Raw genomic sequence first — 13,006 nt, forward strand, 5'->3', positions numbered from 1 at the left:
TTTATTCAGCGAGCACCATGTAAATGCCGAGTGCCGCGACTAACAACCATAACTGTGCCAGGCTATAGCAGACGACGCTCGGATGCTTGGCGCGGAGGTCGATGGCAGTGCTGCGGTGGCGGGAACGGCAGCGGGCTGCATGGTGCGCATAGCCGAGGAATTGGGGTACTTAAAGAGGACTATAGGCCATCGCTCTATAGGCGTTGTTGCGGCGGGCGGCCGATGTGGTGCTGATCGTTCGATCATATTTACGCGGTGCTTAGAGAACATGTGCTCCTTTTTTTGTGTGAATTAACGATCACTAAGCCCTGGGGCCTGTGCAACGCTATTAGCTCGCTGTATGTTTCTTGCGGTGCGCCGTTGTTGATTATCGTAGTGCGGTCAATTCGCGCTTCTTTGTCTCGCCGCTCCCGCATCGGGTCACAGTGCACGGAAGAATGTGTTGATAGTTGTGCTATCGCGTGCTGCAGTTCACCGCAATTCAACACTACGCTGGACGGACTGTTGGTGCAGTCGATGCGGCGTGAACGGACACGAAGGAGCGCTCGCCTCAGACGGTAAGTTCGGCGCTTTGCGCATTCTTATGGTTCATGTAGTGTACAGTGCTCACGGAATGAAACGCGTCAATTTAGGGCTTAGTAATGCGCATATATTCGTTTTCACCGGCTGTAGTTCGTGTCACATCGACGTAATTTTGGTGCGTACACGTACATCGGAGTCCTCGTCACCTTTGGTCACCAAATTCCTTGCGACATGACATGGTTCTCTCGCGTACTTTGCACGTTTGCAGGGCTTTACTAAATGCTCCGTGTCGCGTTTCATTCCGTGAGCACTGTACAGCCTCCCTGATTTTTAATAATATAGCGCGAGCGTCGACTGAACTGCTGGTGAGCGCTTTAAAACGGCGATAAGCGTGCAAAAAGAGCGTGCAACAAGGCGAGTGCAACAAGGCAACAAGGCTCGTGCGCGAACTCTCGCCTTGTTGCACGCTTATCGCCGTTATAAGCAGTTATAAGCAGTTCAGTCGACGCTCGCGCTATATTATTAAAAATCAGGGAGGCTGTACCTTGTCATGCGCAGCAGAAGATGATTAGTACAGCTACAAGAACAATAACAGTGATTTCCTAATGTTCGTTCGATATCGGAGTGCACATTTAGCAAAATGTTTCACGAAAATTACCCCGAGGTTAATGTTCTAAGTGCTTCATCTATTGTTTATTTTCTTTTTGTTATGAAGTATGCTAGCGCCGGGTCATCGCTTCGTCTGAACGGGCAAAAAAATTCAAGCAGGAAATGTCACTGCTTCTATACGTAATTTCTCAGCAAGAAATCGTATAGACAATTCTAGAAGTACGTTGATGTGTTGCGCAAATGTTTTCACAGCTAACGTTAACGCGCGACGGCATCCAAATGATATGACTCGTGAGAAGATTTTAGCTTGGATGCAAACTTTGATGCTTATAGGTTGTCGCCAAGGCAACCTGTATTTCTTGTGTTTAGTGTTGTTTGTTTTCGGGCCTTTGACACGTTGAATAACCGCCTGTGATGTAAGAATGAAATATTTAATTTCTCTAAGCGGATGCAGCTTCATGTAGCTGGCTGTACGAGAGCTTTCCCCAATTTGACGCGATGTTGTCAAATCACAAGTTTGCAGTTTCAGCAGTGATTACAATAAACTGAACATTTATTGTTTAGGGATGTCACAATTTCCTGAGACGGAGGCATCTCTGCACCACATAGGCTGCGGCACTATGCAGCTTGAACAGCACGACAAAGCATCTGATCTGCCTGCTTTGACAAGGTACGTACTAAACGGTCACAGCCATTTATGTGTTCTAGGGTCTGTTCGTGTATTTGGCACCTGTCAACTTTTCTGAGTCTCTCATGCAATTTATAAATTCTTGCTATTCTACAATTTTACTAATGTTCCATTAAGTAATGAGAACGAAGTTTTATTAGTGAAGATGTTCTAAAGCTGCTGAGAAATGGGGTGGCATAGGATTGCGAAAATGCACGTAAAAAATAGTCCTGGCGCTTTGCTTTCTTAATTGCTAGCAATGAAAAATCCCTAATAAAATTAGCAAAGGGACACTTGCTTTAGGTAAGTTCATTAAGATACGTTCCAGAAGCAGGCTAAGTTTGCAGCAACAAAAGCACTGAGAAAAACTCACTGATCTAAAAACATGTTAGTTTCTGCTTTTCCAAGTGTGCTGCTTGTGCACAGTGTGTCAAGGTAAATAATGGTTAATAATGTATGCATAGAAAAGTGTGGATGCTGAGAGAAAGCTTTAGAAAAGTGCGTGCTGTCTTTCCAACACAGGATTTCTGTCTAGAATTTTTGTAAAATATGAAGTGAACAGGCTGGCAAACAATGTTCAACACTTTTGCTTTACATTTTAATGTAGCCAGTTCATTATGTGTCCCTAGTATAGCTTAGCGTCAAGCTTGAAGCTGATCTCTGATGTCACATCAGTTGCAGGATGCAATAACGTGGTATCACATACTGCTTGTTACGCATGTCAGTAAACCTGGTGCAGTTGTCACAGGTGAGAGTATAACTGAAAGCTGCGCATTCTTTGCCCTTCTGCACATGATGTGGGATAGAGTTTGAACTATGCTATAGTGGCACCATCTCCCTCACCTTCTCTTCCTCATTATTCTGTCAACTTGCAATAATATGCACAACTTCTAGAGGCTTGATTATGGTGTTGTCTGCTGAACTTGGCTGATGTGAATTTCAGTAGTTTGGGGTACCCTCAAAGCTATGCTGTACTTTTCATGCATTTTAAAATGGTCAGTTTGACATATGTGATTGGCTGTGGCATTCTGAGAGAAACAAGGCCTCTTGTGAATAATGCATATATGCATTATTAGCATTTTCTAATACTCTTTCAAGAAGCAGCCTACAGGCTGCTCCCCGAAGAAGTGACCACCTTTGCTTACGCTACGTGGCAGTCTGGTCCAGTTTACTTAACCTGTCTGCCATCTATGCACGAAAACGAGGAGAGAAGCGAAAAAAGGGACCTTCGATTTATGTTTTTGCACAGATTGCTCATACATTGCACTTTTCTTATCTCGCATGCTTTGTTAACTCAAAGCTTTCTATGGGCGAATATCATTTCATTCCTATTTATACCTAATAAGAATTACTTAGTTCACAGTGTCACTTTTTATATTATACTTTTGTGAGACTAAGCTCACTTGTTTTAATGCAAGTGTGGCTGGGCCTGCAGAAAGAGTAAGCAGACTACTGTGTTGCTGATCAGTGCTGATCTCCACGTCCGAGCTGGTCCCACAACATCCAGGCACCACTGTGCTTTGCTTCATTGACAAGGTAATATGATATAGACACCTTGCACCTCAGTATCAGTTTTGAGAAATATGCTAAGACACAAGGGTTGGCCTTGGTGATAAATACACTCGTGTTCTTTTTTTTAAGCGTTCTTCTTGCAGTGTTCCTCATGTACATGTTTTCAGAGGATGCTTAAATGCAAACTGCCATGGAAGTTGTTTATGCCTTAAAGTAGCACTCTTTCACCAAGAAAAAAGCCTTATTTAATGCACAATTCATAAGAAAGGTGAGGAGGTGACAGGACATAACAGTCTAACAGCCATCCAATTTTACTGCTTGCAGAGCAATATAAAGTGAGAGGTGAAAGGGCAAGAACAGATAAATCGACAATGTATGTTGCTCACACAACTGCGAAAAGAAGCATGGCTACTATGACACTTGTTTTACAATGATAAATAAGCAGTCTTGCTATCTGATAATCCACTGGAGGGCGAGCCAACTCGCAGATTCTCTGTAACACATGTAAGGAAAGGCTCACAAATCTTGCCAGCCCTATGCTCGTAACACATTGCCACAGTTGCATGGTTTTCAAACAAAATAATGCAAGTGAGCTTTGCACCACCAAATGACCTGAGCATTCAGTTGACATGGTTGCAGATCCAGTCATTTATACATTGGCCTGTTTTGTTGACGTGGTGTCTACTGCACGACAGTGGTATTTAATATCCATCAACACCCCTGTGCTCGACGTACTCTTTCTTGCATGCTTTTTTTTTCACAGGTAGTGGAAGATTACTTGATTCCAGAACAATTTGGCTTGTTCTGCACATGATAGTGAACTTTCCAGTCTTATATTAAACATGGAATTGGGTAGGAAGATGTGGTATTTTTTATAGCGCCCTGGTGCATTCAGATTGTGCAGAGGCTTCAAGCTTGTATTGACAAAAATTGGGATGAAGCCATAAGAGGAGAATTGTAAAAGTGTAACGAAAGCCTCCTGATAGATATGCTGAGTTGTGCTGCTGTGGACACTTATTGGTTATCCCTACTGGGTAACGCTGTTAAAGTTAAGGATGCTTTGACACTGTAGGGCCTACAAGGTGGCTAGCATTACGGAACACATTAAAACAACTGTAGGGATGCATGTTGTGCTATTGTATCATAATTGGCCCAGAAAGTGACCACCTTTGCTTACACTATGTGGCAATCTGGTCCAGTTTACTTAACCTGACTGCCATCTATGCATGAGGAGGAGAAGGGACTAAAAAAATGAAGGGACCTTTGATTAATGTTCTTGTACAGATGGCCCATACATTGCATTTTTCTTATCTTGCAGGCTTTGTTACTTAAAGCTTTCTACGGGCGAATATCAGCATTTCATACCTAATAAGTATTGCTTTGTTCACAGTGTCACTTTCTATATTTACCGTATTTACTCTCATAATGATCGCACTCACGTAATGATCGCAGCCCTGAATTTTGTCGTCCAAATTCGATTTTTTTTTATTTCCTGTGTAATGATTGCACCCCTAACTTGCTGCAGCGATATGTCATGTGCCAAGTCTAGCTATTAATGATCGCGCTTACCATCTGTCGAATGCTACGCGAACAACTCTTCAAGATAAACCAAGTGGTCTGCACGCACCAAACATTTTTAAGCAGATGCTCGTTTTCATTCCTTTCATTACTTTCCGCACTTCCATGACAAAAAAGCTGCAACCAAAATTGCCTTTATTATGTGTAGGCTTTGTAATGGTTGTGGTCAACAGCAACAAAAAAGATGCCTTTCGATTCTTCTCATCTGCACTCGTGGGCACGCAACAAATCACGAGCGGCAACAATAGCAGCCACGTTTACACTGATACGTTAGAAGTGTACCCTATCCATACGCCGACACTTGTAACACAGCTAAGATATTTGCCCACCCTTAGCACAAACGTGCTGTATTAGGATAGTAGTGAAGACACATGCCGGCGTTTCTGCAGCATGCCCGCCGTGTCTTTCTATGTCACTGGCAGCTAAGCGTGCCCATCTGTTTCTGCCCCCTCATAGTGGACATGGCGACGTTATTGCCACAAACTTACCGATATTAACGATATTATTCATTACTGATATGGAAGAAACTTTCAATGCAAGTAATGTACTCGAGAGAGAAAAAAATCGCGTTCGGCGCATTTGGTGTTTTCAGCTTGCTATGCTGGCCGCCACTGTTGTTTCGGTGTCCCGCACTACATACAGTGGCAGCCACTTATTTCTTGACCTATTGCCATCCCGCAGCAAACGCGGGATGAAAAAAATTCTTTTTGCGGGAAATTTAACCGGCATAATGATCATACACCTGAATTTGTGACCATTTTTTTTACAAGAAAATGCGATCATTATGCGAGTAAATACAGTACTTTGTGGCACCAAGCTCACTTGTTTTATTGCAGGTGTGGCTGGGCCTGCAGAAAAGCTGTAAGGAGACTGCAGTGTTGCTGATCAGTGCTGATCTCCACGTCCGAGCTGGTCCCACAACATCCAGGCACCACTGTGCTTTCACAAGGTAATATGTTGTGGACACCTTGCACCTCAGTACCAATTTTGAGTTTGACTTGATAAATATTTAAGAATACACAAGGTTTGGCCTTGGGGATAAATACACTCGTGTTCTTTTTTTGAAGTGCTCTTTCTGCAGTGTTCCTCATGTACATGTTTTCAGAGGATGGTTACACTCCTTAAATGCAAACTCCCTTGGAGCTTGTTTAGGCCTCAAACTAGAACTGTTTCACCAAGAAAAAATCCTCATTTAATGCACAATTCATAAGGAAGGTAAGGAGGTGACAGGCAGTGTCTAACTATCCAGTTTGACTGCTTGCCCAGCAATATCAAGCGAGAAGCGAAAGGGCAATGCTAACAGGTAAATCGGCAATGCATGTTGCTTGCACAACAACTGCGAATGCGACACATGGCATGGCTACTATGAATGCTGATATGACGATAAAAATATTGTAGTTTTTACATTAGCCGGTAAGCTTATTAATATTTTGCACCAGCAAAGAACCAGTTTGGTAGCTGTAGTTGTTGCACTGCTTCAGGAGTAAGATATTCTTTTTAATGATAATTGAGTAGTGCTGCGGTTAGCGAAGCTATTTCTGCCTGTACAATAAATTAGGCATTTTTAAAGAGGCGGCATATAACAATTGTGTTGCTGTGCCACATAATTAGTAAAGTGAGGGGAGGTTTAAGTAAGCAAAAGAGGAAGATTAACCTTGTCGTACAAACAGATCCTTGTCTCAGCTGTCGTCACTGTGATGCAACGGCTCCCAGATAACTGGGGGGGGGAGGCTAAAATTAGCCTTAAAAAGCTGACGCAATACAAAAAGCCATTGAAGAGTGTGGTTGCACCTATGTTTGACCAGTGCAGTATCGGGAGCAGGGCCAGACAGCAGCTGAAATGTTATGTAATAGAAGCTGGTCATATTGAGTGCTCTAACATGCTAACAAAAACTGTCATTTAGTTTCTATAGTGGTATTAAAGGTGCCTTAATCTTTCCTATAAACAATTCTGCACTGGCATCTATGCAGTGTTTTCCATCTGCATATTCCGCAGTGCGGTAGCAGAAAGCTGTGAAATCTGCGTATTCACTTGCATGAGCTGGTTATGCTTCATGAATACTTTGTTTAGCGCAAAACGACACACACAAGACGACAGGACAAGGCGCTACTCTCAACTGACATCATTTTATTGCGTCACTCCTTTATAGACCGCTCAAACCAGAGGAACATGCGCAGTGAGCACAATGCGGTGAAGCCACCACCAACATCCGATCCAAAGAGCGCACTCATGTGACAGAATCCAAAAAACCAAATTCAGTGCTTTACTAGGTTAAGGAAGGCACACTAATGCACTGTGACTCCAGTGACTTAATGAAAAATGCTTCCGATAACTCTCGGGCGGTGGTGTCACGGCTCTTTTTCAAAATCGTGGTATCACGAAACATGGGTTTGCATTTGCATGTTTTACAATGCTGAGCCAAATGGGAACCTGTGCCTGTTGGTATGGATCGCTCATGTTCTCTAAGGCGCTCGTTAACACAGTGGCCTGGCTGCCCTACATACACTTTGCCACATGACAAGGGAATCTTATAAACGACACTGACGCTGCATTCTACAAACTTCACGTGGTTCTTTTCACAATCAGGTTTTTTACTTGTTTTAGAAATACGGCTGCACGACATTGACAGTTTCTGAGGAGCGGAAAACACTACCGGAATTTGGTATTTAGTGGCGACATTCTTTAGATTGTGAGCCACTCTGTGGCAATACGGCACAACTTCAGGCCTCTTCTTTTGTGTGATGCAGTTACTTTTGTGCCGCTTCCCTTTCAGTTTCTGAAGCAATACCTCCGAGACTGACGTCACCACCACACTTGGGTAACCAGCAGCCTGCAGCCTATTTAACTGTGCAATGAAACTCATGTTCGCAGAGTGATGACAAGATTGCATTAAGGAAGATTCTAAACACATCAAAGCAATGGCGCGTTTCACAGTCTTTGAGTGCGCAGACGCGTAAGGTAAAAGTTCCTTACGTGCGCGTGGCGAGTACATCTGACAGGCGTGGCCTGTTTGTAAGGATAGCTGCAAATCTAAAAACTGGAGTTTACCGTCCCTAGATAGCTCATGTGTGAAAGTTAAACCTTTGCCATTGTCATTGAAAAGTGTTAAAATATCAGCTACCGTCACGGAGCATTCGTTGTTAGTCTGTTTTCTCACAACAAGAAAATCGTCAACATATCTAACAATTTGAACCGAGTCATTGTTTAAGGCACTCTTAAGAGCGCGGTCGACAAAAGATAAAAAAATATTACAAAGAGCAGGCGCCACACATGAACCAATACACACACCATTTTTCTGGATAAAAAGGTTATTTTCGAACAGGATAAAAGTTGCACTTAAATAAAATTCAAGAAGGGACATGAAACTTTCCGAAGATAACCCGGTGGCATTGCAAAAATCTACCTCGCCACTTTCTTCGATGCACATCATCACACTGCGAAATAGCTCATCATGCGGTATAGAATCGTAAAGATCTTCGACGTCAACAGAAAAAATGTTGGCTAATGAATGGTTGTCTTCCAGAAAGGAAACAACATCGAAAGAATCCTCTATGCCATAAGGATCGTCAATAGTTAAATGATTAAACTGTTTTTGCAAAAAGCGGCTAACCAAAACCTGCCAATAGTTGTTTTCACTGACTATTGTACGGAAAGGCACATCCGGTTTGTGCGTTTTTGCAGTGAAAAAACCTCTAAAGCAAGTAGCTTACATTGTTTTACATCTTTCACAATCTTGGTGAGGCCTATGACACAGACACACAAATATCAGGGCCCACTGATATTTGTCTCCTGATCCTGCTGTTCTGGTCAGTCACATAGCTTTTGCTGTGTGCCGTGCAAGGATGCTTACGTTCTGCATGAAGAATGGACATGTTCCTCAAGATGTGGCGAGTCTCTTCGGGAACGTCAGGCCTTCCGTCGATCACGTGCGGCGAATGTGTCGGATTCTTCGTTCTGAAATTTGGGGGCAGGTACGCCTTCTGTACGACTGGTTGAGAGCTGTGTGCTACTCGCGCGATGCACCTATTGTGGCCTAGAAGAAGTTTCGTTTCTACAGACTCCTATCAACTTGGACTACAGAATTCTGGTGGACACAGCTGCTGCTACTCCTCCGGTCCAGACTACCGTGCAGAAAGAAAAAAACGCAACCGGTCACCGCTGATTTCCAGGTACTCGGTGACGTCAGGCTTCCTGACGAAGTTGCTGCATTGCTAAAGAATGGGCCGAAGTACAGCACGGAACCAAGAATTCCTGCACATGAGCTACTGGCTTTGAACAGGCGCATCGCAAGGAAAGCAGAACTAGAGGACCAGGAGCGGTGCCTCCTCGATAGGGTGGACAACCTTCGTAGGACCGCCACTGGGAGCGCGCCACCTTCGACAGCTGTGATCAAAAGGACAGTATCTTTCTTTAGAGACAATGAACTGCGGCTGTTACTGAGTGACAAAGAGGGCGGGTTTGTGATAGCTCCGTCTGCTGTCTTCAACAAAAAAGCCATTGAGGCTGTCAACAAACACTTCATTCTGGCAAATGAGAAAGCTCAGAAGGTAAAACGCAAAGCCATTTCTTTGTTGGAAAATATAGGCCTCACCAAGATTTTGAAAGATGGTAAACAATGTAAGGTACTTGCTTTAGATGTTTTTTTTTCACTGCAAGAACACACAAACCGGATGTGCCTTTCCGTACAATAGTCAGTGAAAACAACTATTGGCAGGTTTTGGTTAGCCGCTTTTTGCAAAAACAGTTGAAGCATTTAACTATTGATGATCCTTATGGCATAAAGGATTCTTTCGATGTTGTTTCCTTTCTGGAAGACAACCATTCAGTAGCCGACATTTTTTCTGTTGATGTCGAAGATCTTTACTATTCAATACCGCATGATGAGCTATTTCGCAGTGTGATGACGTGCATCGAAGAAAGTGGCGAGGTAGATTTTTGCAATGCCACCGGGTTGTCTTCAGAAGGTTTCATGTCTCTTCTTGAATTTTATTTAAGTGCAACTTTTATCCTGTTCGAAAATAACCTTTTTATCCAGAAAAGTGGTGTGTGTATTGGTTCATGTGTGGCGCCTGCTCTTTGTAATATTTTTTTATCTTTTGTCGACCGCACTCTTAAGAGTGCCTTAAACAATGACTCGGTTCAAATTTTTAGATATGTTGACGATTTTCTTGTTGTGATAAAACAGACCAACAACGAATGCTCCGTGACGGTAGCTGATATTTTAACACTTTTCAATGACAATGGCAAAGGTTTAACTTTCACACATGAGCTATCTAGGGACGGTAAACTCCAGTTTTTAGATTTGCAGCTATCCTTACAAACAGGCCACGCCTGTCGGATGTACTCGCCACGCGCACGTAAGGAACTTTTACCTTATGCGTCTGCGCACTCAAAGACTGTGAAACGCGCCATTGCTTTGATGTGTTTAGAATCTTCCTTAATGCAATCTTGTCATCACTCTGCGAACATGAGTTTCATTGCACAGTTAAATAGGCTGCAGACTGCTGGTTACCCAAGTGTGGTGGTAACATCAGTCTCGGAAGTATTGCTTCAGAAACTGAAAGGGAAGCGGCACAAAAGTAACTGCATCACACAAAAGAAGAGGCCTGAAGTTGTGCCGTATTGCCACAGAGTGGCTCACAATCTAAAGAATGTCGCCACTAAATACCAAATTCCGGTAGTGTTTTCCGCTCCTCAGAAACTGTCAATGTTGTGCTGCCGTATTTCTTTAATAAGTAAAAAACCTGATTGTGAAAAGAACTATGTGAAGTTTGTAGAATGCAGCGTCGGTGTCGTTTATATAAGATTCCCTTGTCATGTGGCAAAGTGTATGTAGGGCAGTCAGGCCGCTGTGTTAACGAGCGCCTTAGAGAACATAAGCCATACATGATCCATAGCAACAGGCAAAGGTTCCCATCTGGCTCAGCATTGTAAAACGTCCAAATGCAAACCCATGTTTTCTGATACCACGATCTTGAAAAAGAGCCGTGACACCACCGCCCGAGAGTTATCGGAAGCATTTTTCATTAAGTCATTGGAGTCGCAGTGCAGTAGTGTGCTTTCCTTAACTTTGTACAGCGCTGAATTTGGTTTTTTGGATTCTGTCGCATGAGTGCGCTCTTTGGATCGGATGTTGTTGGTGGCTCCACCGCATGGTGCTCACTGCGCATGTTCCTTTGGTTTGAGCGGTCTATAAAGGAGTGACGCAATAAAATGCTGTCAGTTCAGAGTAGCGCCTTGTCCTGTCGTCTTTCTTGTGTGTGTCGTTTCGCGCTAAACAAAGTATTCATGGATTCGCACCAACTAGCCCGCCAACGCATTGTGCTGGTTATACTTGTTCATTTATTGTAAAATACTTGTGGAAAAGTATTAGACTATTTCAGTGGTCTTGTATTGCAATTCTGCAGCCATTTATATTCTTTGTGAAACACGAACATTTAACAGAGACGAGAACAAGACAATGCGAGGACGAGCACTTGCTTTCAACTGCTGTGGTTAATCTTGAAATATCAATTTACGTAGGTAGAAAACTCATGAGCCTCCGTGTTCTCTTTTTCCCGTTTCTCTGTGAGATGTTCACGCTTTACACACAATATCATGCAAGAACCAGCCAAATCAGTTATGCAGTGGAGCTACCTATTGTGCATGTCAGTTCCAATGGCTTGTTGTAATCTAACAGGGCCGGCTGCTTTGTTTACATTTTTGTGCAGATGCATACGAGCACTGTTTCAAAAACGCCGAACACTGTGGATACGGAGGCAAGGAGGCTGAAGGACCTGAACAAGCACCTGGCCACGGTGCTTCGGAATACAAAATAAAGATGGTTTGTGTTAATTGTGGGCCCTAAAAAGTGTCCTCTTTGTCTCTGAGCTGGCACATCGGCCGACTCACGTGATCGAAATTAATCGCTGCAATGTTGGCAGAATGTGTTACTGTGTGGAACTTCACCAAAAATATTGCATGAACAAAAGAACTCATTCAACACAAATGCGAACACTTGTAGAATGCAGCTAAACAAGAATGGTGTCATTTTGCATAGCTGAATGAGAACATTTTCATGTAGCATACACAAACGAGAACGATATCGTTTCGCATCGCCGTGCGAGAACTATCTCGTCAAGCACAGCTATGCGAGAATAATCTCGTTTAATATACCCACACGAGAACGATCTCGTTCATTGACGATGTCCACTCGTACACATGTGATGTACGACGTCGTCGAGTCTACGGAGCAATAATAGCGTACAGAAGTTCTCGTGAAATTCTCATACATATTTTTTCAATAGGGTATATTCCGCACATTTTTCTATCACCTGATTGATAGTGTGAATATGGTCTATTGTTGAGTAGCCTTTACGGAATCCTGCCTGGTCCTTTGCTTGACAGAAGTCTACGGTGTTCCTGATTCTATTTGCGATTACCTTAGTAAATAGTTTGTAGGGAACTGACAGTAAGCTGATCGGTCTATAATTTTTCAATCTTTGGCGTCCCCTTTCTTATGGATTAGGATTATGTTAGCGTTCTTCCAATATACCGGTATGCTCGAAGTCATGAGGCATTGCGTATACTGGGTGGCCAGTTTCTCTAGAACAATCTGCCCACCATCCTTCAACAAATCTGCTGTTACCTGATCCTCCCCAGCTGCCTTCCCTCTTTGCATAGCTCCCAAGGCTTTCTTTACTTCTTCCGGCGTTACCTGTGGGATTTTGAATTCCTCTAGACTATTCTCTCTTCCATTATCGTCGTGGGTCCCACTGGTACTGTATGAATCTCTATAGAACTCCTCAGCCACTTGAACTATCGCATCCTTATTAGTAATGATATTGCCGGCTTTGTCTCTTAACGCATACATCTGATACTTAACAATTCCTAGTTTCTTCTTTACTCATTTTAGGATTCCTCCGTTCCAGAGAGCATGTTCAATTCAATCCATATTACACTTTCTTATGTTAGCTGTCTTACGCGTGTTGATTAACTTCGAAAGTTCTGCCAGTTCTATTCTAGCTGTAGGGTTAGAGGCTTTCATACATTGCCGTTTCTTGATCATGTCTTTCGTCTCCTGCGATTGCTTACTAGTATCCTGTCTAACAGAGTTACCACCGACTTCTATTGCACAC

General features: G+C 43.1%; 1 long non-coding RNA gene across 1 annotated transcript; it reads left to right on the plus strand.

Annotated features, from left to right (window-relative positions):
* Positions 1-444: 444 nt before the first annotated feature.
* Positions 445-11,736, plus strand: LOC135918131 (uncharacterized). Its single transcript, XR_010569567.2, has 5 exons — positions 445-557; positions 1,696-1,801; positions 3,217-3,334; positions 5,725-5,837; positions 11,600-11,736. It is a non-coding gene; the product is annotated as an uncharacterized lncRNA (long non-coding RNA).
* Positions 11,737-13,006: the final 1,270 nt, after the last annotated feature.

This window comes from Dermacentor albipictus, chromosome 10, assembly GCF_038994185.2.
Source record: "Dermacentor albipictus isolate Rhodes 1998 colony chromosome 10, USDA_Dalb.pri_finalv2, whole genome shotgun sequence".
Lineage (NCBI taxonomy): Eukaryota > Metazoa > Arthropoda > Arachnida > Ixodida > Ixodidae > Dermacentor > Dermacentor albipictus.